Consider the following 27373-nt stretch of genomic DNA (forward strand, 5'->3'; position numbering starts at 1 on the left):
TCTATTCTATTCTATTCTATTCTATTCTATTCTATTCTATTCTATTCTATTCATCCTATCCTATCCTATCCCATTCCATTCTCTTTTTCTTATAATCGCTATAACATAAGGTGCATTGGTCTGATTATTTGAAACTACAGAATGAAAATCCGATTCCAGATGTATCATTAGCCTGATCATCTCTAGTGTATTATAGGTAAAGGGAGTGTTCTGTTATGTAAGGAAAATAAAGAAAAAATTTTCGACAAAATGGTGAAATTAGTTTCAGATTGTTTTAAAACTGGTCGTCTATAATTCAAAATAACTTATCCTGGCCGTGGATTTGGATAATCAACCACTTGTTTTCCACACATCCATTTATGGCATCTAGTTATTTCCATGACCAAGTTATCGAAAAATGAGGAAACAGGAAAATAGAAAGAGAAACACTTACCAAAACACTATTACACGCCTTAAGGGATATTGATAACATAACTTTAATGTCAAGAATGTATATTTATTGATGTGTCCAGGCTCTCAGAGATGCCAGGGATGAGGTTACCACCCATCTCCCTATTTCTCTAGGGAAATGGCATAGCACCATGATTAAATACTGTAATTCACAATCATAAGTATTAAATAAATTGGTAGAAATTATTGTCATAACATAAATAAGGGCTTTGTAAAGCTCTTTACTGACATGAAATAATCTCTTTTACAGTAGGAGCATTTCTGCCATTGTGCATATTTCATCAGTAGTTTAAGATAGAATAACATAACTTGCAACACTGGTATTTAAAAATTTTTTTTAACATTTTAAAATTTATTTTTGAGAGTAAGAGAGAGAGACAGAGCAAGAGTGGGAGAGGGTCAGAGAGAGAGGGAGACCTAGAATCTGTAGCAGGCTCCAGGCTCTGAGCTGTCAGCCCAGAGCCTGACGTGGGGCTTGAACTTACAAACTGGGAGATCATGACCTGAGCTGAAGTTGGACGCCTAACCCACTGAACCACCCATGAGCCCTGCAATGCTGGTACTGATGGTATAATTCAAAACCATTATTCACTACTTTTAAGATTTTATTTTTTTAAGTTTTATTTTATTTATTTATTTTGAGAGAAAGGCAGCGCGCAGGAGGGGCAGAGAGAGAATTCCAAGTGGGTTCCTCACTATCAGTGCAGAGCCCGATGTAGGGTTTAAACTCACGAACTGTGAGATCATGACCTGAGCCAAAACCAAGAGTCATACGCTTAACCAACTGAGCCACCCCAGTACCTCTGAAGGCTTTATTTTTCTAGAGCAGTTTCAAGTTTATAGCAAAATTGAAGGTAAGGTACAGAGATTTCCCATATGGTTCCAGTTCTTCATAGACCCATAGCTTCCCGAATTATCAGCAACCTCCACTAGAATGGTACATTTGTTACCACTGAGGAGCCTTCACTGATACATCATAATCAATGTTTATCATTGCACTATGATTCATTCTGGTCTTGTATATTCTGTGGGTTGGAATATGGATAATGACATATATCCATCATTATAGTATCGTACAGAGTATTTTCACTCCCCTACAAATCCTCTCTGCCCACCTATTCATCTTCACGATGTTTGCCCTTGCATGTAATCAACTATAGAGCAATTTGGAGCAATATCAATAAAATGAAATAGCTGTTAGCAAATGTATTAATTGGTTTAAGTGTTGTAATTCTAGAATAATCTAATAATAAACTCTTGAATCTGTGTCCCTTCTTGAGAATTATGAATTTATGAGGAATTACGATGAAGTTGGACATCTATTAGTATGTATGAATGTTTAAGACCCCTCCACTGATCAAAATCACATATATTATTTCTTTCTGGTGCACAAAATAGCTCCATTAATCAAAAGTTACTCTAGTTTGTTTGCTTTTAAGTACAATGTGCATTTGACAACTGAAATGTGACAATAATGTTAATTAAAAATTTTCTAATATTTAATTCCTAGTGTTAGTATTTGACCATATTGGTCTTCGGTTTATACGTATATACTCAGAACTTCATAATTTATTAACCATTACTTTTCTTGCTTTGTCATTAGATGGTGTTTAGTATTTAAATTTAACCTATAAAATCTTAAAGAATATGATAGATTTTAAAAATATTACAACTTACACATTCAAGCAATGTGTCCTTTAAAGTATTCCCTCTCGGGGTATATTTAATTTTTTCTGAACATGTAGCCATTGGGGAAAATATTTTGGAATTCTTCTTTAAAATCACCTTCGGTGGTTCCATATTGTCTGTAGGAAAATGTCGCTGGGGGCAAGTTAAGGGCCTTTGGTAGTAGTTTTGGATTTGGGAACTAGATAAAGGTCATTCAAAACCATGAATGGTGAATAATGCCGTCTTGCTGGCCACCACAAGCAGACAAAATTTCACCAAATGAAAGCGGTCTAGTATTTGCCCTTGAGTGATCAGTTTCTCTGAAAGAATTTGAGAAAAAGAATATTTTGGAAAATAGAAACATTGAGGCAACATGCAGATGTACATTCCCCAAGAGAGAAAACTTCACATGCTTTTTAAAGAATCAGTCCTATTAGCTCTACTTAAAATGATGATTCATGGTGAAATGTCACTTAACATCTATTACAAGAAAAACGAGAAAATTTACTATATATTTCTTTTTTAAATTAATTTTTGTTTTGGACCTGAATCAGAGGTCGGTATTGCTTGAATGCACAAACTTTTAATTCAAATAAGAACCTTACGTAAGTCTTACTTTAATATGCATATGTCTTTATTCAAGGTATAAAATGAAGCACATTTCTACTTCTTTTCTAATTATTTTATACGCTATTGTAAATGCACGTGTTGTCTAGGGTTATAACTGAATTTCAATTACTGAAGTTCCCCAATATCCAAAATGTTCTTTTCCTTTTCTAGAAATTTAAAGTTACAACATAAGAAGTACCTTCCCTTGGTGTTCATATTTTAGTAGAAGTTTTTTCTTATACTTTTTTTTTTTTTTGAGTTCAGTAATCAAAAACATTTGAAAGAGCAGTATGGGTTGGATACATTACGCTTGGGCAATTGGAAAACACTATACTGTTTAAACAAAGCAGCCTCATCCTAAATTAATAACCCAATTTTCTTTTGGGATAAAAGGAGGGAGGGCTGAGGATGGAGACAGGGAGTATAACTCAGACCAGTGCCACCACTGTGGTTGGAGAACTAAGTCATAGCAGAGAAACTGCTTTGTGGCTTAAGATAGAAACCAGAAAGTAAGAGGGAGTAAAGCAAAACATATTAGATGCAATTTGAATCTAACTTGACACAACTTCCAAGCCCTTTAGAGTCAGAGATATCAACACCATATATCTTGTGAAGGATAACAGTCTCTGACATTAGTGGCTCCTGCTTCAAATGGCTCATGCCCCCCTGCTATCATACTTTTTAAATTACATAAATAGAGTGAAAATGACAAAGTACATATTAAAAAGGAGGGTATTACACTTTGCAAAATAATCTGGAACATATCAGTGAATTTTAGCAGTTATAAATTACATAGGTACAGTCTTGAAGTTGATTAGTTTCCCTCTGAATGCCTCACAGAGTGGCAAACCCAAAGTCCTGGGAATATTACCCAAATTGCAGTGATTCACGTGCCATCCTCTTTTTGCTCCAAGAACTTTGAAAGTTATGCCAAACCAAACCAATGTAAATTGGTGGATTTGGACATCCTTTTCATGACCACATTATCCTTGCTGGATTGGAAACTACTTATTTTGGAAATATAATTAGACCTCGTATGATTTTGCAATGAGCAATGTCTTCAAGGTACCCATGCTGCGCTTTGGTGAAGTTTGGAGAAAAATCACTTTCAAAGGTACTTCTTTCAAGAAAATGCCATGACTGAATGCTGACAAGAACTTTGCTTGTTATGATAAAAATACTGTGGAAACATGGTGAAGCTGAGTCATTTTATTTTATTTATTTTTTATCAGACTGGCATTAATGGCAGTTATGAAAAACTCTCTGAAGAAATCCATGTTTGCTGAAATATCATTTATTTGTTCATTTTCAACTGACCTTCTTAGGTTTCAAAACAGTGTTTACCGTTGACAGAGATGACTGGGTATTGCTGTAGGAAATTTTAAGAAGTCTCTCTCCTCCACCTCCCACCTTCTCTTAGGAAGCTTAGACTAGGATAGACACACAATTAGGAGTTATTAGACCAAATGGTGGTCTAAACCCAGTGGAAAGAATGCAGCTGTCATGAGTAATTCCCACTATAAATCTTAGACACTTTCCAAAAAGAAATCTAAGAGACCAGCACTGTTTCCAGAGTTGACTGGTTTATCTGCCAAAATACAGGCAGTTTTTAACAATGCAGATGAGCCTGTTAAAAATAGTTGCAAACTGTGGATTAGGTAGCATTCTTGGTAGCTTGAATGATGGACAAACCACGAAGATGTAGAATTTGAGCCTGGTTGAGAGGTGTGGCCCAAAAGCTTGCTTGTTTTTCTGGAACATAACAAAATGCATCTGAACCCCTGGAGTCTGAAATGTGGGCTGGGAATTTTGCACAAACAGCCCCTCTCCCGAGATTTATGGCACTTCCTAATTCCTAGGAGGCCAGAGCTACCACAAGAAGAATCATTCTCACAATTCTTTGGTCTTCTGGCTTTTCCCTCTGGCAAAAAGCAATGAGCACAGGAACACCCAGACTGCCCCCTGAAGAGAGCTGCCCATTTCTTTCTTGATCCTTCTGAAGGTCCTGCTTGATTTCAGAGCTGAATATGAGGGGAAGTGTATGTGCCATTCAGACCTATTCCTCCTCCTCTAAATTGAGTGTCTCCAACCTTCTATCACCAGCTTATCTGTTCTCATACTTTAATTTCAAAGACTGAGGTTATAGGTTATAATCTCAAACTCTAAGTTTGATTTTTGCTCTGTCTCAATGGCTGATATTGATGCCACAGCTTTGTGCTGGCTTTATTTAACTATTAATAACTTCTTGTGAGATGCCCATCCTTCAAGAATGATTACCTTGGGAAATAGTTGATTCTTAAATCAAATTACCTCTGAGCTACAGAAAAATAAGAAACTTCGTGTGTTTCCTCTTTCTTTCCCTTACCTCCCTCATAGTTCTGGTTTTATCCTTTGTGTTACTGCTGACTTTCTCTAAGTTTAGTTTATTCTTTATAAATACTTTGTGACTTGTTTATGTTTAATATTAACTGCTACTACTACTAAAAAAAGGAGGGTGATTGGGTTCAACATTAAAATTTTGCTTCATAAAGGAGCTCTTCCAAAAGTCAAAGTCTGATGTGTTCTCTTCTTTTGTAGGTTCCTTCATTTCCTCAAATTAAGCACTGCCCAAAAGGAGTTTCAGTGATGATGGAAATATTCTATATATTACCTGTTCAAGCCAGTTGCCACTGGCCACATTTGGCTGACTACTGAGAGCTTGGAATGTGGTCAATGCAACCAAATATCTATTGTACTTAATTTAATTTAATTTTTTAAAATTTATTTATTATTTATTTATTTATTTATTGTTATTTATTTATTTATTTTTAATTTAAATTCAAATTAGTTAACATACAGTGTAGGCTTTAGGAGTAGAACACAGTAATTCATCACTTACATATATCACCCAGTGCTCATCCCAACAAGTGTCCTCCTTAATGCATGTCACCCATTTAACCCACTGCCCCACCCTCTCCCCTCTAGCAACTCTCAGTTTGTTCTCTGCATTTAAGCCTCTTATGTTTTGCCTCCTTCTCTGCTTTTATCTTAGCTTGTACTTAATTTTAAATAATGTAACTTTGTAACTACCATATTGGACAGTGCAGCTCAAGATCATAGTCGACTACTGGTCCTCTCTTGTGTTCCACTGTTATTCTCTTTTGGGTTTATTTTTAAGAGTTCTCTTTTCATAAAAGTATGTGATTAGTAAATTTTCATATTTCTTCCATTTCAATGACTGTTTCATAATTAATTGTTGATTTAAATATTTGGGCGTCATAATCTTTTACTTTTCTAACTTTAAAAAATAATATTTCATTATCTTGTAGCATCTCTGCTGTTAAGTCCTTTATTAAATTGATCATTAATACCTTATAGATCAGTTGCTTTTTCTTTAAGGATTTGTTTTTAAAGACTTATGCTTTAAACTTGTGGAAGTAAAATACTCAGATGTGTCTACATCTAGGCCCTTTCAATCAGAAAAGCTTCTTTTATTTTTTCTTGATATGTCCTTCCCTCTACTGTCTCTTTTCTATCTAGAGCTACTTTAAGATGGATGTTCAAATATCAGATTATCCTCATGACTGAAAGAGCAAATTAATCGGAATATATGGTGGCCATGGTGAGCAGATAATAGACTAGCAGCTCTTTAATTACCAAAAGAGGGAGGATTTGATTTTGGATATGGAATACTTTAACTGTTTTGCTCCTGGCCAAAGCTCTCTAACTCTCTTATATAGAGAAGATCTGAGTTACCTTATTATCCACTGCCTTCTTTCTCAGATGCCAGCCTCTTCTACTCTGTCCTTCTAGAATTTGTTCTCAGGCTGAAGCAGCTGCTGCAGGTGATTCCTTGGTCCAAGGGAGGGGCCCAGGTCTCCCAGATATTAGATCTGACATTTAGCAAGTTACTTTCTTTATTATCCTCTTTTTGTTTGTCAACTCCAAGTTTGGATATTCTCTAGGACATCCCTGGAAAGAACTGTGCCTAATTATTATGTCTGGGAATGGTGTTTCTTCTGCTCCCATTTCTCCACTTATTTGATCCCATCTGCTTTCTGTCTTCCTGGAATTTCTATTTCTGGTTGGCTTATGGCACCTTTTCTGTTTTCAGCACCATTATTATATATATTTTTTTCTTTTTAAAATATCTTTTCTATTATTTCATTGGGGGTTTTTGAGGAGGGAGAATCAGACATGTTTTTTCAGTATGCCACCTTGAATGGGGCCCTCTATTGTTTTTCATAAAGATAGACATTTTAATGCTAAAAACAAAAGTTTCATTAGACTGTGAAGATACTGCTATATAATAATTTTGTCTATGGGCAAATGGCATATAAATGGCATGGGATTACATTATGCATATTTAAAATACTCATGTGCCTCCAATTCTAACATTGGGAAAATATGTTAATACAGTGTTCAGGATAAGTATACCCCTCATTTCCTTTTTTCTCAGTCTTGTCCGTTTTTTGTATTTACAAAAGTTCTGGTATCAGTTATGATTTCTCAAGTGTTCCTTTTATTAGTGAGATTGTTTCATTTTTTTTTCTTCCATTTGTTTCATGAGCCCTTTCTTTTCCATTTTCATCCAATTTGGATATTTTATCCTACCTTCCTTGTATCTATGCTATAAAATCTTATAAGACAATTGTCACAGTAAGTTTTTCTTTTTAATATCATAACAAAATATACACCTTCAATTAGTTTTAGTTTTGATTATTGAAGTAGAGTTGACATAAAATGTTATATTAGTTTCTGGGTACCACATAGTGATTTGACAATTCTATACATCATCTTCAATTTTCCTTCACTATGTTTGTTTGCTTGATTTGGGTAATAGTCCTTTTCAATGACTTATGTATGTCTGAATGAAATGAGTTTTCATCTATAAGATATTTCATATTAGATTCATATGGAAAAGAGAATTTTTCTGCTTTTAGTCTATGAAAAAAGTAAGTATTTGTTGCAAGAATTTTTAAAGAAATGTTAGAGTAAAAAAAGGTCACTAACAAAGTTGCTTATTGAATGAGCCTCCCATCTCTCCAGTTCTTTTTAAGTTGGACACTGGACACAGGAGAAGCACACTGAGTTGCCAGAAACACAAAAGCTGTCCCTCCTCAATGTGCACTGTCTTTTTTCACTATAAGAATTTTCCCCTTACATTTATACTTAGTTCTGATCATAATATTTTACTAAATGTCTCATAATTAGAGGTGCTTACCTATGCCATTATAGTCCAAAAAAGTAGATAGTAGTATATAAAAAGTCCTGTGAAAACTCACATCAGTACTGAGGGCTAGATCCTTGTTACCAATTCCTACCATTTTTTTTTTAATGCATTAGGCTTATTTTTGTATATAATCTCTACACATTTCACTCAACTCGTATTCCATTTAGACTTACTACTGGGCCAATTGCCTTTAAAATCATGCTTTTTATTTTATTTTATTTTATTTTATTTTATTATTTATTTTATTTTTTAATAAAAGATTTTTTTAATGTCTATTTATTTTTGAGAGAGACAGAGACAGAATGCGAGTGGGTTAGAGGCAGAGAGAGAGGGAGACACAAAATCCAAAGCAGGCTCCAGGCTCCGAGCCGTCAGCACAGAGCCTGATGTGGGTCTTGAACTCACAGAGCTGTGAGATCATGACCTGAGCCGAAGTCAGATGCTCAACTGACCGAACCACCCAGGCGCCCCTAAAATCATGTTTTTTAAACGTACAGATTACTAATTGATAGGCCAATAAGGATAAAAACCAAAGGGAAAAAAGTTACAACATGGCCAGTGTGATACAGGTGGAAGTGATTTGTATGCCCTGCTTAATACCTGAGTAAAATGAAATGATAGTCTAAGGACGGCATCCCCTGTGTGGTTCCTCATTTCTTACACTTCTTACATATTGACTTTTACATATCTGCCTAAACTCAGCTAAGAACTTGAGATTTAATAATATGAAACTTGAAGGATGGTAGACACAAATATGAGTTATAGAATTATATAAATCTTAGAATCACTCTGAAAGCATCTTAGGTAAGAAGGATCTCAGAGAGACCTTGAATTTGCCTGTGAAACTTCAGTAGGAAACCTAAAATCTTGATTTGACAAAACAAAAGATAATGAACTGAATGATTTCTGCAAAGTGGGAAGCAAGGTACCTAGAAACAGTCTTTGATAAATTCTTTTACATGTTTCTATTTTTTTTCTTTTCTTTTTCTTTTCTTTTTTTCTTTTTTTTCTTTCTCTCTCTTTTTTCTTAGTCTTGAAGACAAATATTGGCCAATGATTCTGATTATCATTAAGTGAGATCTCTTGTCTTGAAGGAAAATTACATGTGTCTAGAAGATACTGAGGTTGAAGGTTGTATTTGGTTCATCTCATCTCATTCTCTGAGTTTCTTTTATGTTTATTATGTTATGCTGTGATCATGCCGATGTAAAAAATATATATCTATATCTATATCTATATCTATATCTATATCTATATCTATATCGGTATTGTGACTTGCTCAGAGTGTTTCTTTAAAATAAATAGGAATGGGGCGCCTGGGTGGCTGGGTTGAGCATCTGATTTTGGCTCAGGTCATGATTTTGCAGTTGGTGGGTTTGAGCCCCACATTGGGCTCTGTGCTGACAGCTCGGAGCCTGGAACCTGCTTCAGATTCTGTGTCTCCTTCTCTCTCTGCCTCTGCCTCGCTCACACTCTGTCTCTGTCTCTCTCAAAAATAAATCAACATTAAAAAAAATTAAAATAAATAGGAGTCATAAGAATGAACAGTCTAATTCGGTCAACCATTATCATCTGGTAGTTTGCAAGCAAATTCACATAGCATAACCTGAGTTCCAAATAGCAGTGGGGGACCACCATAGCAGGAGAGGAGTAGCAGGTTTAATGAAAGAAACCCAGCTTCCTGAAGTTGCCACTCCTAAGGAAAGTTTGGCGCTTAGAAAAGAATAATCTGTAGACTATGCACATGTACACTTTAGCAACAAACTCTTTCATAAGTGAAAGGCATGCAATAAAAGGCTCACCAACACAAACAAGAAGAAAACACTGAAAAGTGACTCCTTTTGTGATGAAGTCATGGTAGTTACATAAAGTCTGGCCTTTAATCCCATTATACTTGAAATAGATATTGATTTAAAATTCATATATTTGCTGTCATTCTTTTCAATCCCCCACCCCTATTTTTTAAAACATCTAAACAAAGTGACCTCATTGTTTTCCATTGGACTTTTTTTTTAAACATTGGCTGGGATGATTGAGATTCAGGAATGTGGGAAAATGGATTCCCAAACCGCGTCCCTCCCCTTTCATTCTGAACTGTAATTTTTGGCTTGGCTTGAATCACAGTCATCGCATTTCAGCCTGAATCTCTCTGTAAAGTGATCTTTCTTAAACATTTCTCTCACTCATCAAGGGATCAGAAACAAAGCTGTTCTAGTCTTTCAGCAAAACACTTACAAGCAGCTTTTACCGAGAAGTTGCAAGAGCTAAATTTCCTCTAAAATTGTTTGAAAAGCGAACATTTTCAGTGCCTCGTTGTCCTTTTTGTGAATCTTGTCATCTGTATGCCATGAGCTCCAGCAGCTATTTTAATCTGTTTTTGTTTGCAATCCATTTGGTGTCCACCCAAGGAAATGCAGGTGATTCTAATTAACTTACTGCTGAAGATGTAGGAAAAAAAAATATCTCAATTGTGTTGCACAGAATTATACTCTTAAAACCTTTCTTCTCTTATTTATAACATATTATTAATGAAAATGATTGTATGAATATGTTTACCACCTAATTCACTGCTGTTCACTTTTTTAAATCAATGAGGCTTACGGCACAGAAAAAAGCCACACACATACACAAATACACAGACACAATACAGACCCCAAGAATGCTTGCCAACTTTTATTTAACAAGGGTAGCAACTTAAAAATAACATTATTTTTACTTTGTGCAACATAGTTTAATATCTGAAATAACCCTGTTTCAATAAAAACCTATTGAAATACTCTCAGCCTAACTCTGCCCTGAAGGTAAAAGTGATTAATTGAAAGATTTTGGCAGATCTGTGCTCACCACCAGGGCAGTTTAATTTAGAACACATTCAACCATTTCTCAGTGTCTCTGTGTTGGTGGAGTGTTACTTTTGATCTTCTTTGTGGAGGGTGCCTCTAATTCGGACCCTTTAGCCAGCCACTTCCTGGAAGGTTTTGATGGCTAGCTTCTGCTAAGCATTCAGGTGAGGGAGAGCCCCTCTGGCTGCTGCTTCTAAAGTGGGTTAGGGAAGCAGAATTCCAGACACAAAGGCAAAATATACTATAAACCTGTTTGGGTATATCTACCATCAGTCAAGTCTTATTTCGATCACAGGCAAACTTTTGAGAAGTTCTGGTGACAAGGTCGGGATCACCCGACTCTTTCCTAATTAAAGAAGATGCTCCTGGACATGACAGTGGATGAGACTGATAAGATTAAAGTTCCTTTTTTCAGGAAATATAAAGAAGATTATTATTTTCTTTTTGATAATACAGGAGAGACTATCATGTGGGTATCGTTAATACTTCTGCTAAATAGAAAGATGGGGCCGGTGCATAATCCTCCCTATTTGGCAAATAGACCTGTGCTAAATTGGGATTACATAGAAGGACAGAAACATTCCAATACATTCTGGATGGAGAGGCCTTGACTTGGTGAACTCCAGCTTCCCCAAACCTAACACATATTGATTAAGCACTTATTATATTGCAAAAGTGTGTTAGGCAAGGGGTTACAACAAAGAACAGAGGGTACATGGTCCAGATATTATGGAGCTATAGCACTAACATTGTTCTGAGGCACTCACAGTGAATGCTACACACAGACTGATGAGTTAGTACCAATAGCACCTGAAGTCCCTAATATTTTCACATATGCTGTTGCATATCTGAACAATACACTCAGTTGGTATTTGCTCTATAGCTACCTTTAGAAGGAAATATCATTCTGATATATATATTCAGTTTCACATTATATCCTGAAACAGTTAAGCAATATATGTTTCATGTATACAGTATTAAGTAATTAATCTGTGTGCAGTAGGATTATAGAAATGATTCTGGTTTTGTTTATTATTTTATCTATTTCCTACTATTTTATATGTATGCATATGTATACACATATACATATATAGGAATATGTATATTATTATAATAAAAACAATAATGATATTTATTTAATTACCATAATATCATGCCATCAATTATGTGATATGGGTTTATGTTCTTATAGGCTCATTTGAAAAAGATTGAAAGACAAAACTACCGAGTATCTTTGAATGCTCTATTGTGTATCTCTAATTTATCTATGACATGTTTTAAGACCCATGATATCAGATTCCAAATTTTTATGAGACACAATAGAAATCTCAAAATGTAATTATTTTACAAACTATTCTATTATTGGACAAATCACACCAGGTTTGGAAATACAAATAGAAGGTTTCTGGAATACAGCTGAAAAGACATAAACAAAATTGTAAGCTCTAACTGTCCCTGGACAATTTATATCATTGTCATTCATGACTGTAGGACTTGTACAGAAAGAAATACATAGATAAGGGCCCAAATTTAGTATTGAGGTTGGCTTTTTAAATTTCTATTATCACACCATAAGAAGAAAGGTAAGGCAAGCTCTCTTTTAGTGCTGGAGGAGAGACCTATCCTCAGCTTCATTCTTTACCACTGGAAGGCTGTTAACTATCTAGTAAAGAATTGCACACACTCAAGCTACTCAAAACATTACTTGTTGACTTAAAAAAAAGACATTCCAATACAAATTGTTTTTTTATTTAAACTCATCTAGCACTAGTATAATACAAACCAGGCTTCCTGCTTCTGGAGAATTTTGTCACATAGGTCTACATAAAAAGTCTTATTGAAATATTTGTCAGCGCACATACATATTTAGCGTCTACCATTTCTTTCTGGTCCATTGTCACAGAAAGAAGGCATACTAAACTAAGATGTGTTACACATGTTGATGTTCATTAGTTGAGTGTCCGTCTCATGTAGATAATTTTCTAAGTGGTTAAGAAACCGAGTTACAAATACATCTCATGTCTTCCATTGTATAAAATTTAAATAGTGTCTCAATTTCCCCATTTCCCCTAATGGCTGGCAAGTTTTGAATTTTAAGAATTTTAGAAAATCCATGACATTCATTATAGCTGACTCTTGAGGTGCTGCAGAAGTTAGAAGTGTAAGATTATCAATTTGAAGACCCGGACTTTATGTCATCGGTCCCCAAGTTTAGTCTTAACATGAATTACAGAGGCTGTATTTAAGGCATCTTTTCAGAAGTCTGGGGATAATAACTCTGTCTTAAAGTATTCCTTGTACACAATCTTGCTTATGTGTAAAATTGTGCAACTGGAATTTTATTCCTTTGTCTTTAACTCCCATGGAAGGATTTCACATCAGAGCTCACTAAGCATGTGCATTTTAGTGTAGATCAATCTATTAGACCTTGTCCTGAAAGCAGAATTCAGCTGAAAGAACAGGAAGTCCAATAAGACTTCGCTTGTGTAATGTGTGGGACAGGAGGAGAGGGCACGTGTAATACATAATGGGAAAGAAACGGAGGGAGGAAGCGAGTGTCCTATACTGGTTTCAAGCTAATCCAAACGGGTAGTTGCCATTATCTAAATGCTTACCCTTCCTGGATTTTCTATTTTCAGATACACAAGGATTTGAGGAAATGGAAGTATTCTCGCTGTGCTTAAAGACTTGGGTGAGGAAAGGTGTATTTTTCAGCTTGTCTAAACATATTTTATCCTTAAACATAATTTATTCTTATCATCATCATAATTTTCCATCACGTGAAAAGTGTAATAAATTGTCCTCCTTAGAGACAACTTCTACAATGATTTTTTTTTTCATTTAGATGAGTCTAATACTTTAAACTGAAGTTCCAAGACAAGATTATATAAAGCCATATAGGGCTTTGCCCTACAGATTGAAATTCTATGAAGAGACACATTGTTCATCCTTGAAGTCATGAGCTCTCTAACACCACCCCTTTCTCCTGTTTGCAAAGCACCTGCATAGAACACAGTCTTGGAGACTTCTCCTGCTGTGTCATTCTTCTTCACCTGCACTGTGTATGGAGCTGTGTTATCGACCACTGGCTCCATCTGAAACCTTTCATCCCTGTAGTGGCCTTAAGTCTCCCCAAGTAACTCAGACTAAGGCTCATCAGTAAGAGACAAATAGCCCTGAACAATGGCAGCCTCATGAGGTCCTAGATTCCCAATCTACTTTCAAGTGTTCAAACAAGCCTTAATAAAGACTATTACACCCAGAAATGTATGCATTTCTATGAATTCATTGACTGGAATATCAAAAGAAAACGATGACCTTATTTTGCCCAAAACTAGAGCCAAGTACGCTGCAAGCAAAACCCTTAGAAAAGAGGAGGAAAGTAAGCTTGGGAACAGAGCATGCTTTTAGAGGTGTCAGTACGACTGTCTTCTTTCCCTTATCAAGCACAACAAGACAGAATAAAACCCTTTCTTCACTGGTGCTTGGAAAACCTCTAATAGGAGACAAAGACATTTAGTGTTAAATTGTTGTTACCTTTTAAAACAACTGTAACTGAAGGTAACACTCAAAGGTGTTTTAAGGGTGTCTAAAACTTCAAGCTATGGTATAAATGATATCCCTGAGCCAGGTTTGCCAGCAGGAAGGTGTTGCAGGTCAGACCCAGTGTTCAAGGGGACATTGTGCAGTAATGTAACCATTTAGCAAAGAAAAAAGAAGGAAGGGAGCAAATGACGACCCCAAATACATCTTACTCTGTCCTGGAGTTGTCTTTGTTCAGACCCATGTTTTGTCCCTGTGAGAACTTTCACTAACACGTTTGTAATTGTCTTTTTATGGTTTCAGGATTTCAGACTACTTCCAACTTTAACCCAAACTACCAACATTAGTTATAATATACTGGTATAAATATGGAACACAAATTCAGCATTTGACAATGTTTAACAAATAAAAACCATTTCCCCTGCCCACCATGCTGTCAAACAGGATGATGACAATAAATGATTCAGGGCCTTGAGTATAAAGTTTTGTTTTCATTCTTATATGCCGTATGTGTTACAAATAGCAGATAAGAGGGGACTTCAAACAAGGGAGGTTATTGTTCATAAAATAGTATTTCTGTGCAATCTCCAACAATTTTAGTTAAACAGATACACTAATTGTTTTCCTTTGTTTTGGTAATGCAATTTGTGGGAGTTAATTTTTAAAATAGGAAATTTTAAGCATTTACATTTTTTTTTTAAATTTACATCCAAGTTAATTAGCATATAGTGCAATAATGACTTCAGGAGTAGAATCCAGTGATTCATCCCCTACATATAACTTAAGAATTCTTTTTAACTCTTTCTCTTTTATATAAAATATTACCGAGCTGATATAGCCACAGGGTTAGCGGCAGTATTATTTTAAATCATTTTAAGTTTATTTATTTATTTTAAGAGAGAGTGAGAATCGGAGCAGACAAGCAGGGGAGAGGCAAAGAGAGAAGGAGAGAGAGAGAGAGAGAGAGAGAGAGAGAGAGAGAGAGAGAATAGCAAGCAGGCTCCATGCTGTCATCACAGAGCCCAATGTCGGGCTTGAACTCACGAACTGTGAGATCATGACCTGAGCTGAAGTCAAGAGCCAGACACTTTACTGACTAAGCCATCCAGGCACTCCTAGATGCAATATTTTTTTAAATATTAAAGGCTCCTATATTTTATTCTGTAAAGACATGGAAAAATATGGCCAAACTATATTATTGTGACTTGTGACCCTTGTTTTGGATCCCTGGCGATTGCTTTTTGCACATGGCAGTCTAATTGTTTCTGCTGGCTCCTCAGGAATCTACAGTGTCTCTAGAACTAATTTCAGCTAAAAAGTTGATTTCTAACATTAGTTTAATTTCTATCCTAATAGTTATCCCCCTTATGTATCTTTTCCAGAAGGTTGCCCAGAAAAAAAATATTATCTGCTTCTATCCATGACAAGCTTGTGAAAAAAAGCCTTTCTGGTGGGAAAAGAATTTGAAAGGAAAACATGGACGTACATATATCAGACCAAGAATTAAAAGATGAACATTATATGTGAGGAAACATTGTAAGAAGATTTCACTATATTAGTTTTTCCAAGTCAGTGTTCCAAAGCCAGTCTTGGATTATGTGTGAAAAGTAAGAACTCTATAACTGTAACAGGTGCTGGCAGGAAACTCCCATTAAAGCTTATGGAAGTTATGCCTGTAAAGTCCTGGCATCTGAGAAAATTCTCGCATAAGAATGCATTATGCATCAGATTTTTCTCACTAGAAAAACAATACAAGGCTGTGACTACTCAACATTCCCAGTCACTATTTCGCTAACATCATCCCTTGGTGATGACATCTTGGTGACCTTGTGGTGTATGTAGAGTATATATGAGGCTTCATTTCAACACTGAGAGCATGCATTGTCTTCTATATATACCAACAGAGATGTTGGTTGGCCATCTGTCTGTCCTAATCAGAGCATAAGCCTGAATTTTTTTCCCTTAGAGTCAATAGATTTATACTAATTGATCCATATTTCAAGGATTGACTCTTCATATGCAACATGGCAAATATTTATGAGATTTTACTGGAGTTTGGAGTAGTCTATAGAACATCAGGTAGTAATTAATATAGGTTTTAAATCTATAGTATTGACTCATGTTGGAAAGTATTAGCATTATGTGTGGCACATAGTGCATGCTTAACAAATGTCACCTTTTTTTCCTTACATAAATCAGCTGACTTCTGTATGACCACATCTTCAAAGACTATGGTATAATCCTTTGAATGTGAACTTGGTCACCTTAAAGGTAACAAGTAAAGCCTATTTCTCTGATTAAGCTCACCTTTTTAGCGTATAAATTCTAGAGGTTAAAATATTTCTTGTTCTGACATTTGTCTATTGGTTACAGCTAAACCAAAATTATCTTACTTGACTCTAGAAATCTAGCATTTATAAGGAATTTGATTTAATCCCAGTGGATAATTTGGATTTAAACCATTTATCAAGTTAAAAACTGAGATAAAAATTTAGACAGTATTGAACCTTAGACAAAGTCCAGTGAAAATGGTTGTGAGCCTGTATATATCCAGATGTAGGTATCCATAGCTAGATTTGTAGCTACCCTATGGATTAAATGTTACTAGCTTGCATATGTGTTTGTAGTTACAATTTTAAATATGCTTTTCATGTGCCAATATTTCTTTAGTAAAAGGTCCTGGGTTAGGGTAATATAGTTACCTTCCAGAATACACACACACACACACACACACACACACACACACACCAGCACCAACCCAGGCAATCTGCCAAATGTGGTTGCTGTGAAAAAGGTTTTGCTTTAGGGCAATAGCAAACTAGCTCACCACCCCGCTGCCCTGCCCATTCCTCACCACACGGCTCTTTGCTGTATCCTTAACTTCCCCTCCTACCGTGAGGGAACGTTTCTTCGGACTGTTTTATTGCCAATATATTTTTACTTTGTATGATGAAATGAAACAAGGGACTGGTTTCATTAGAAAGAGAGGTAAACAGAGCATTAATTAAATTTGCTGATGATACTAAATTGGGAGGAACTGTGGACATCTGTGAAGACAAAAGAATCATACAAATGGACTTAAGGAGTTTAGAAATATGAGCAGGAAATAATAAAAAAGACTTAGCCTTAAATAATGCAAGCTAATATATTTGGGAAAAGATCGTCAGAAACATGGCTATTCAGTGAATGGTAGACGTCTGGAAAGTGGTAATCGTGAAAGAGACCTAGGGGGTGATAATGGGGAAAATTATACACAAACTTATAGGGAAGTAGGCACAATGCCCAGAGGGTTATATATAAAAGAACCAGAAAGTTAATAGTCCTATTCTTATGATACTGATAGATCTCAAAAGCATCAAGTTTGGCTGTAGTTAGTTGAATCCCTCAGGTTCATGAAATAATTTAACACTATTTGTTGAGAGACTGGTTTCTCCCTATGAAAGAAGAAAAAGTCTGTTTTGTCTGAAAGCTTTCCTGAACACCAGTTATTGGCACTATTTCTGTCTTATCCTATTATAGACTATTACTAATATGGTATATCACATAGATATGGATATAGACATTGCTATGGGTATAGATACATAAGACCCATCGTGCAAACAAAGAACTTTCAGTTTTAAGGTATTTTCTCTACTTTCTAGATAATATGACTTCATATTATGTTTCAAGAGACATTTAATCACAATCTCTTCTATCAGTTCAGTGCATCTTCAGTATATGGGATTCACTAAGGATGCATTGATGGATGAAAAAGAATTTTGGATAATATCTATCTATTCATCCATTTAATCATACATCATGAATTTAGCCCCTACTATAAGCCAGCTTTGGTATGTTAAGCACTGAGGAGACAGAGATGAGCCAGCCACAATCCCTAGACTCAAGGACTTATATTCTAGATGGAGATACAGGGAATGAAACCAGCCATTACATCCCCATGCAATAAAGGCTATGTTAGGGAGAGCAAAGCTGTCATTGGAACACTGTGGAGTGAAATCCTAATAATGTTCAAGAGACCATGGAGGGGTGGCTGAGGATATAAATCAGAGACTATTCCTTGAAGGGGACACTCGTGCCTATGCACAAGAGGACGAATGTGAGTGTGGCAGGTGGATAGGTACGGGGAGAGACCTTAGAGAGAAGGAACAGCACATGGACAAAGTACCCACCTTTGGAAAACTTGTTGTAGTTGATATTCCTGGAGCATAGGAAGCAGCTTGTAAGGATATGAAGCTGGACAGTGGACAGAGGGAATATGCTTTTGGAATAATTAGTATGAAATTTTGTTTATCCAGATGAGGCAAAGAAACCATTAAAGGGATGTCCTAAGAAGGCATAATACAATTCTGTTTGTGTTTAAGAGGAATAATGTTGTCATCATTGAGAAGGGTGGCCTGGGAAGAAAATAGAACAAAGGCAGTGATATTAATTAGGATATTTCAAAGGAAATTATGAGTTCTAATCAAGGCCATGACAGGTAAAAGGAAGAATCAGATTCAAGAGATAGTAAGAAATGAGGGACTATTAGACTTGGTGAATGATGCTCTATGAAAGTAGAGAGAATGATCTAAAATGTCCAACATGTTTCTTTTTAGGGAAATAGGCCATGATGTTATTGACTGACTTAAGGAATAAGGGAAGAATAGGCTTGTTAGGTAAAGTGATAAATGCTGTTTGGAAAAGTTGAATTTGCGATACCAGAGGAAAATTCAAGAAGGGTTGCTCTTTGACCTCAGATCTGAGAGTAAAACGTAGCTTGAGAAGTCATTCTCAAATAAGGATTTTGAAGTCATTGAAGAAACCATTGAAGGCTTTGGTATCATTGAGATCACACAGAAAGAATGGATATAGAAATAACAGAGTCAAGAATTAAACCCAGAGGAAAATGCACATTTCTTAAACTGTCAAGCTCTAGGCTACGTACATGGACTCTAAAATTATGCCATGTAATTTCAACTACATGCCAACTGCCTACCTTTAAGGCAAAAGGAAAGGAACCTTACTACAGTGATTACAATACTGTCTGCTAGATGTTCTGCTGCCCTGTAGGAGGACTAAAGAGTAAAGTTAGCCCAACTGGTCAAAAGATACAAAACGTAACAAGAAGAGCATTATTTTTAAAACAAGAACGATAATAGTCCTATTTTAATGGCGCTGGTATATTTAATGTCTTTGGAGAGCTTTCAATAGTGTCAGCAGAGTTTAACTTTTCTGCTGTGAAGTAAATTTGTAGAAAATAAAATCAATATCCAATAGCAAAATAATGTCAGAATTTAGAGTATTTGTATCCTGTCTTCATTAGCCTGAAATTGATAATTGTTTGTAGTTCACCATATATATCTTATTTCAAATTCTTTAACAGACTCTTTCAACTCAAAAAAAAATATCATCAGAATAAAAATTTCTTGAGATTTACATAGAAAATAAATACTGAATCAAGAATACGAGATGTTCACAGGGAAGTAAACTAACACAGAACAGCACCAGCAGGTTATTCAAAGTCTGAATTAAAGGAAAAGAAAACAAAATAAAGGAAAAGACGTGGTGATGTGATGCTCCACTCTCTGTGTGGGTTATGAGACCCACGCCTACTCCTAACTATACTTAAGCATGTCACTTATAAGTCATAGTTGCCATTCAAGTACTTGATTAAAAATAGCAGGTTATTGGTGTTTAAACAATCCCTAGTGGTATATGACTTCCTCTGATGAAAATGAGTAGAGAATGGGTATTCCATTAGCTCCTGCATGGTGCACTTAAATGGAGTATCCCAAAACTGATGAGCATAAAATCTTTAAGGAAACATACCTTCAAATGTTTCGCATAGGTGGGTACATACGGAGAAGAATATCATTTAGAACAACATAATATACTACTATCAGAATGGTTTACATGTTTAAGAAGCAGACTTGGAAGCCATGCAAATCATACAGCTGCCTTCAATCAACCATTGTTGTTCATTGATCATCTAAGTTTCAACCACAGGCAGGTGAAGCAATGCTGTGCAACTTTCCATAAAGATTTAAGCAATGTTGAAGATAATTAATCCATTCATTCATCATTTATTGAGAACCAATTATGTGTCAGGCACTGTGAAGAGTTAAAAATAAATCCACACTCTCTATCTCAAGTAGCAGACAATGCACTGAAGGTAATATTTTAAATATTTTTTTCTTCTATAGGTTACGCTTTCACTCTAAATCTCAGGACATTCTTATTTCCTTAAAAACGCTGTGATTTTACATCTTGTCTACAGTCTACTATAAGCTCAAGAACTCTTCCAGCAGTATTATTTTAGAGTTATTTTGGTTTTGCACAGTTTTCCTCTCAAAGTGTCTTGCCCCCCCCCCAACTTTTTTCTGAACTGAAAGTAGGAGGTAACTTGAAAAGTATAAAATTCTGCAAAAAGGTATAAAACTGGTAAGGCAAAGATTACTTGAACCCAAGAAAAACACTTCTAATTCCACAGCCTATTAGACTTTTAGATAACTTTTCACAGAATTTAGAAGAATCTTTAAGACATGAATCTTTTCAGGGGATGGGTAAATTACTCCAAAATACTCAAAGAGGAAAATATGCCAGTTCAATTATATAGACCCATGCAACTACTTCTGAAATCCACATGCCTTTTTCACTAAATATGTAGATCAATGATTAATGCTTAAGTTGGACACACTTCATTTGAAAGTGTGAAAATTCCTTGGAAAAGGAAATTCTTTTCTAGACATTTTAAAAGGAACATTATTTATTAGGAAATCCATAAAAGAGTATAATATAGCATTTTGGTCTCATTCATAGCTTCCGGAATTAATTTAAGATTTCTTAATTATCATAATTTTTTAAGCTGTAGGGAAATGTTTGTAAAAAATAGAATGTATAGATTCTTGTTCAACCAATAAACAACAGATCGTCTCACAAAATGAAGTGGCACACGCCGTGAGAGTTTTGATAATTTATTTTTTTAATCAGTTGTTTCACATTATGCAACAAGAATTTTTAAAAATTCTATTTAAAAACTACAAATCCATGTTTGAATCCCAGGGCAACAAATATTTGAAAATCTCTGTCTGCCTTATTTTTTTTTTTTTGCGCCTTTTTATTGAAAACCTGAAAGCTTTCCAAATGCATGTGATTTTTTTTTCAAATTTTGTAAACATTTGCTTCCAGGCTAAAACATCCTGCCAACTTTCAGCCAAGATTATTTTTATGGTTGAACTATTAACTTCTGAATATGGGGGCTTATAATAGAAAAACTCCCAGACCCAGAACTCTCATCCTACAAATGACACCATTATAGGATATTTTAGAGTATTACATCTTGACATGAGGAGGTGTTGCATTATTTAAATCCTCCATTCACACAATAAGAGACTAATTTCCTAGGGTATTACGTTTGGCTCTATTTCCTTCCAACTGACTCGAAGGGAAAAGTATGGTAAGAACCCAAACTTTAGCATGGGGGTGGATGTGGGAGTGGAGGTTGGAAATTAGACTCAGGCTTTATCTGGGAAGAGACATTATTTATTCTCATACATTCTGGATGCAAAAGTGTGGGAATATCCACTGACTGATTTGACCAGAGCCACATTGCTGGATACATTAGATACCCTTTCTGGGTATTGAACTGCACACTTGTTCCTCCATTAACTTCTGTTACGTTTAGGCTCTCTTTTTGATAATAAGACTATTGCTTAGACTTATTATAAGTCTATAGTCTTGCTATAAGTCTGTAGCAAGTCTACAGATATATTGCTAGATGTGGATAAACTCCACTAAATATCACTAATCAGTACGGTGAATTAATTCCTAACCATGTGTACACACAGAATTTGTGAACATTCCATGTAAGCTTGCCATTCACAGCAAGATTTAACTTAACAAGCATTTTCTTGAGTGGGAATAAATTTCTCTGGAACAAAAAAGCAGGTATCAGGTAACTATGGTAGACTTGGTAATTGCTTCAATAACTGTCTTCTCTTCATTACTAGACCTCACAAGATTGCCCTTTTATCCACATTTGTTTTCTTAATTGCAAAATGCAGCTTTTTTCTTTCCACCTTGTCATCTCTGATTTCTTTCGGTTGTCTTTTCCAGTTTCTCTTTTGTACTCTTGCTGCCTGTTTCCTGTTTACTCTCTTTTGATTTTGTCTTCCCCTCTAGCCCTGAATGTGGCTTTCTTACAGACACAGAGGCCCCAGCATGACTACCCTAAAGAGCCAATTCCAACTTGGACCTAGCACAACACTATAGCTGTCAGGAAGGTGGCTGTCTTTGGGTTGCACTAAAACAAAACAAAACAAAGCAAAACACAAAACACAAAAACACGAAACTGGACTTAATTTAAACTTAGAAGTGAAACCTAAGGAAAATTTGCTGCAAACTTTCATGGAGCTTTTTTGGGGGATCAGCTCTTTTGTAATTGCATGTGGATGCCTAACTTTAGGCATAAAAAGCAAGCACTTACAAAAAAAAAAAAACAACAACAACCGACCAACACATAGGTCAGTGCCCTCAGAAACATTTTTCTTCAGTCCACAAATATTCTCTGGGGAAAAAGAAAAGTGCTTATCTTAAACTCTTGATTTTTTTTTTTTTTTTGAGCATGTAATTTTTATCAGTTTGTTTTGTTTTTGTTAGTCTTTTTTTTCACTCACTGCTTATAAAACGAGCAAGCAGAAGTCTCTCTGGAACAAGATAGAATCATAAAAGTTTTCAAGAATCTCGTCACAAACTAAACAGTACAAATTGCACATTCCTCATGGAAGTATCAGCCTTTCGTGCGTGCCTGGATCCAACTATAATAGATTATCCCAAAGTGGGAAAGAATGAACAGTACAAAATTAGCAGAACTGGGAGCAGAGCTTGTCTAGTGAAGGCAATTTGATCTGTACTTTAGCGGCCTGGATTCTCAAGCATTGGGAAAAGACTATGTTAAGTTTTATTTCGCAAGCGAACACTTGCTAGGATCTCAAGAGGCAGACTGGTGCAGTGACTCGAGTATCAGAAAAACTATAGTAACAATTATAATGCTTGGTATGTCTTAGCATAATCGTGATACCACAATCATGTCTGTTATCTGTAGAATAAATACAATAGGTGCATGGCTTACCTAATATGCAAATGCAACATATATATAGTAAATATCCATGTATCTATATATATTCCATGTTCTGAATTTTTATGACTCAGAAAAGGATATCCCTGAGTAGGTATCTAGCTATGTCTTCTTATAATATTAGCAAATATGTCCAAATATTCCCACATTGGAAAAATATATTTCATTTATAATGCCAATGGCTTGTTAATGTGACCTTCTCTCAAACTTCATGTAATAGCACAGGAATTACCAAAAAGAAATAGTTAAGGTATAATAATAATTTTAGCTATTCTTTTTCCAAGTTGCTATAATCTACCCAAAGATAACTAATTGTTCAAAGTAAACATTCCACTCCGACCACAAAAGGAATCCATTACACAAACATATAATTCACAGTCATTTTTAGTGGGTTGTAAACAGTTTGGAATGAGCATAAAATGGGACAAAAATCAAAGTGAGCATTTTGAAATGAAAAAGTGTTTGCTACAAAAGGTCAGTCCCTTTGCTTGGCAAACTATGTAGAAAAGCCTGGGAAAATGCTGATCACACAAGCAATGAGGGAATTTTAAAGCCAACAGCCTCCTTGTTTCTTTAAACAGACATCGGAACCTATAACTGGATCCTGTCAAACAAACGACAGCAAAAAAAATATAACAGCTGCTAAGAAGTCAAGTTGAGAGATAAAGTTTTTGAGGCTAAGGACCTTCTCAGAAGTAGACTAAAGGTCTTTCTTAAATCTTTAAAGCAAGGTTATGGATCCCAGGGTGGCTTTTAGGCACCAAGTCAAAAATGTAACTTTGTGTATCATTCTTGTCATAGTATTTTGTGTTCCAGCAAAAAGAGGACAAACTTGTTGATTAGCTTCTGCTGAGACATTCTGCAAAGTAGCATATAGCTGGAATCGTCCAATTTGAAAGACCTGGTATCGTTTATTTTTAATAGTGGTTAAAATACCACATATAATATAAAGTTTACCATCTGAGCCATTTTTAAATGTATAGTTCAGTTGTGTTAAGGGCATTCACATTGTTTGCAACAGAACTGTAAGTGTCATTTCAATGCTGTTAAATAGTTTGAGGGCATAGTGATTAGAAGTGAGACTTATGGAGGAAGAATGTGTTGTTAAACCATATTCCAAAGGATGAATGCCTATCCAAACAGAATTAATTTGGATAATTAATCCAACAGTCCTATTCCCTTACAAACAAAAATACGTTGGACGTATAAAAATATATTTACAAGAGAAATACGCCTTTCCATTATCCATTATTATATACAAAGAAGTCTTTGGTAAAGTTTGGTATTGTCAGGTGCAAAAAGTACCAGCTTAGCATTGAGGCATGTCTTTCGGGTTGGTCACATGAAGTGACTCCTTATATTGCATTGCCATGACACATCAAGAAAATAACCTGGGAAATAAGGTGAAATTAAACTTCTGCTCTTAGAGGAAGGCTAAAGCCAGACAAATATGTGTTTATTATTCAGGGTTTATTGTGTCATTTAAACATATTTAATATTAATTAGTATTTAATAATACATTTAATACATTGGATATATTTAAGGTGCACCTGATGATTTGACACGATTACTACAGTCAAACTAAGTTAACATATCCTCTCCTCCCATATCTACTAATTTGTGTGTGTGTGATGAGAATGCCTGCAATCTTCTGTCTTAGCATATTTCCAGTATCTAATCCGTTGTTAACTGTAGTCATCATGCCTGTCCATTAGATATCTAGATTCATTCATCCCAGATAACTGCAATTTTGTGCCCTTTCACCAATATCTCCCCTTTATCCCCACTCCCTATTATGTGATTTTTAAGCAGACAAACTCCCCTTACCTTAAAAGAATATTGTAATGCTTATTTTTCTCTTCTAGTATCTGTTCTATTCTTTCATAACACTCACCACAGTTTGGTACTCAGGTCTTTTTGCTTAAAGTATATCTCCTCTATATGCTCAACTGGTAGCATGGAAGATGACACAGGGGTAGGCAGTAAATAGCTACTTGTTGCCGGAATACAATAAACACTTGATATTTGTTACATCATTCAAACAACATTTACTGAATGCCTACAATGTGTCAGGTACTGTGTGGGGTTCTTTCCCTGTAATGCACTTAGCAGTCTGCTAGCTACATACTTTACATAAAAAGAATGATAGGTCATGGTCTTAATACCAATTACACCAGTTTAGACTACATTGTTTAAGTCACATCTCCTAAGCACTTGTCTTCCGAGAGATACAGGTATAACCCTACTTGTAAGTAAGCAATCTCTGTACATTTTGGGGTCATCCTAAACAACACAAAATTTCTATAAAGCAGTGCAAAAATAGACTTCTCGCTGCTTAGATCTACATACAACCTGTATGTCCAATGCCTCCCTCTGCATGCTTGTTCCCCCAGACCTCAAAGAAAAGTATCAGATGATCTCATGCTTTGGGTCACCTTATCATATGTGTTGAGCGTTAGCTGAACAATGATTCAATATTTTCACAGAAACTGCTTCGGAAGAAGAGATATAAACTGAGTTTGTCTTTGGATACTTATGATACTCATATACAGTAAAACCTTGGATTGTGAGTAACTTATTCTGCGAGTGTTCCGCAAGACGAGCAAACATTTCTAATACATTTTCACTGGATAAATGAGCGATGTCTTGCAACACAAGTAGTATGTGACTCCGAATGTCACATGATCACAACTGAGCCAATGGTTCTTGAAATGTGCTTTGATATACGAGTGCTTTGGATTACAAGCCTGTTTCTGGAATGAATTATGCTCGCAAACCAAGGTTTCCTAGTACATGGTCTACAACTGTAAAGGCGACACAAGTGTGAATGAACGACTTGGAGGAGCTTTAAAGGCTAACATGCTCCTTTACAAGTTCCCTCCAAGTTTTGTGCATGTTCTCTAGGCTGAGCAGACAATGTCAGAAACCACAGAAATAACTTTAATCTGGTTATAATAGTTGGTGAGGGGGAGAATGGCCTGGTGGTTTAGGGGAATAAAGGAAACCAAATCAAGATAAGGAAGCACACTAAATAAGTTATTCGCTAAATTGGTTTACATTTGGCTCACTAATAGATTTTCTTCTAGGCATGCAAAATTTAAAATGTGACTAATATCACTTTACCAGGGTTGATTAAAGAATGCATCTGTGCCAAGCACTGCACAGAATTTCCCTGTGGAGACAATGGGAGCATGAGCAATTCGGTTCTGTCAATTGCAAGCAAGTGAGACAAATAACTGAATGAATGAATGAATGAATGAATCAGTCAGTCAGTCAGTCAGTCAGTCAATCAATGGTGAGATCTGCCTCCCTGATACTGTTTTATTCAAAATCAAGCATGTAAGAGCATTTAGAAAAGGAGAGCTATTGAGGTGCCTGGGTGGCTCAGTCAGTTAAGCATCTAACTCTTGGTTTTAGCTCAGGTCATGATCTCATGGTCACGGGATCAAGCCCCACGTCTGGCTCTGTGCTGAGCATGGAGCCTGCTTGGAATTCTGTCTCTCTCTCTCTCTCTCTCTGCACCTCCTTGCTCTCTCTCTCTCTCTCTCTCTCTCTCTCTGTTTCTCTCAAAATAAATAAACATTTAAAAATATAGCTACAATTTAAGGATGAGGTTTTTTTGTAAAAGCAGGGGCAAAAATCTTAAGAGAAAAAGAGAGAAAGGAAACACATCATTTTATTATAGCCCATGTATGCTATGATGGGTTTTTTTGAGGACATTTCCCCCAGAGTGTGAAAGTAGACACACAATTCTCATTAAATGTGCCTTTCCCATAACTGGTCCATGAGCATTTCCCATGACTCTGCAGTTGAGTATCTTGGCTGGAAGAGGATCTGGCCATTAGAAGGAGGGCTCTAGATATGCTGAGTCCCAGCCGTGCCGAGAGACTTGGCACCTTTATATGCTACTTCCTAATACCAACCCCAGCATAA

At 35.8% G+C, this 27373-nt stretch overlaps 1 protein-coding gene across 1 annotated transcript in view; it reads right to left on the reverse strand.

Moving 5' to 3' along the window:
- LOC125911419 (rho GTPase-activating protein 15-like) overlaps window positions 1-27373 on the reverse strand; it is a 259727-nt gene that overhangs the window by 198725 nt on the left and 33629 nt on the right. The gene's annotated exons all lie outside the window — the stretch shown is intronic.

The sequence above is a fragment of the Panthera uncia genome, assembly GCF_023721935.1.
Source record: "Panthera uncia isolate 11264 chromosome C1 unlocalized genomic scaffold, Puncia_PCG_1.0 HiC_scaffold_3, whole genome shotgun sequence".
NCBI lineage: Eukaryota > Metazoa > Chordata > Mammalia > Carnivora > Felidae > Panthera > Panthera uncia.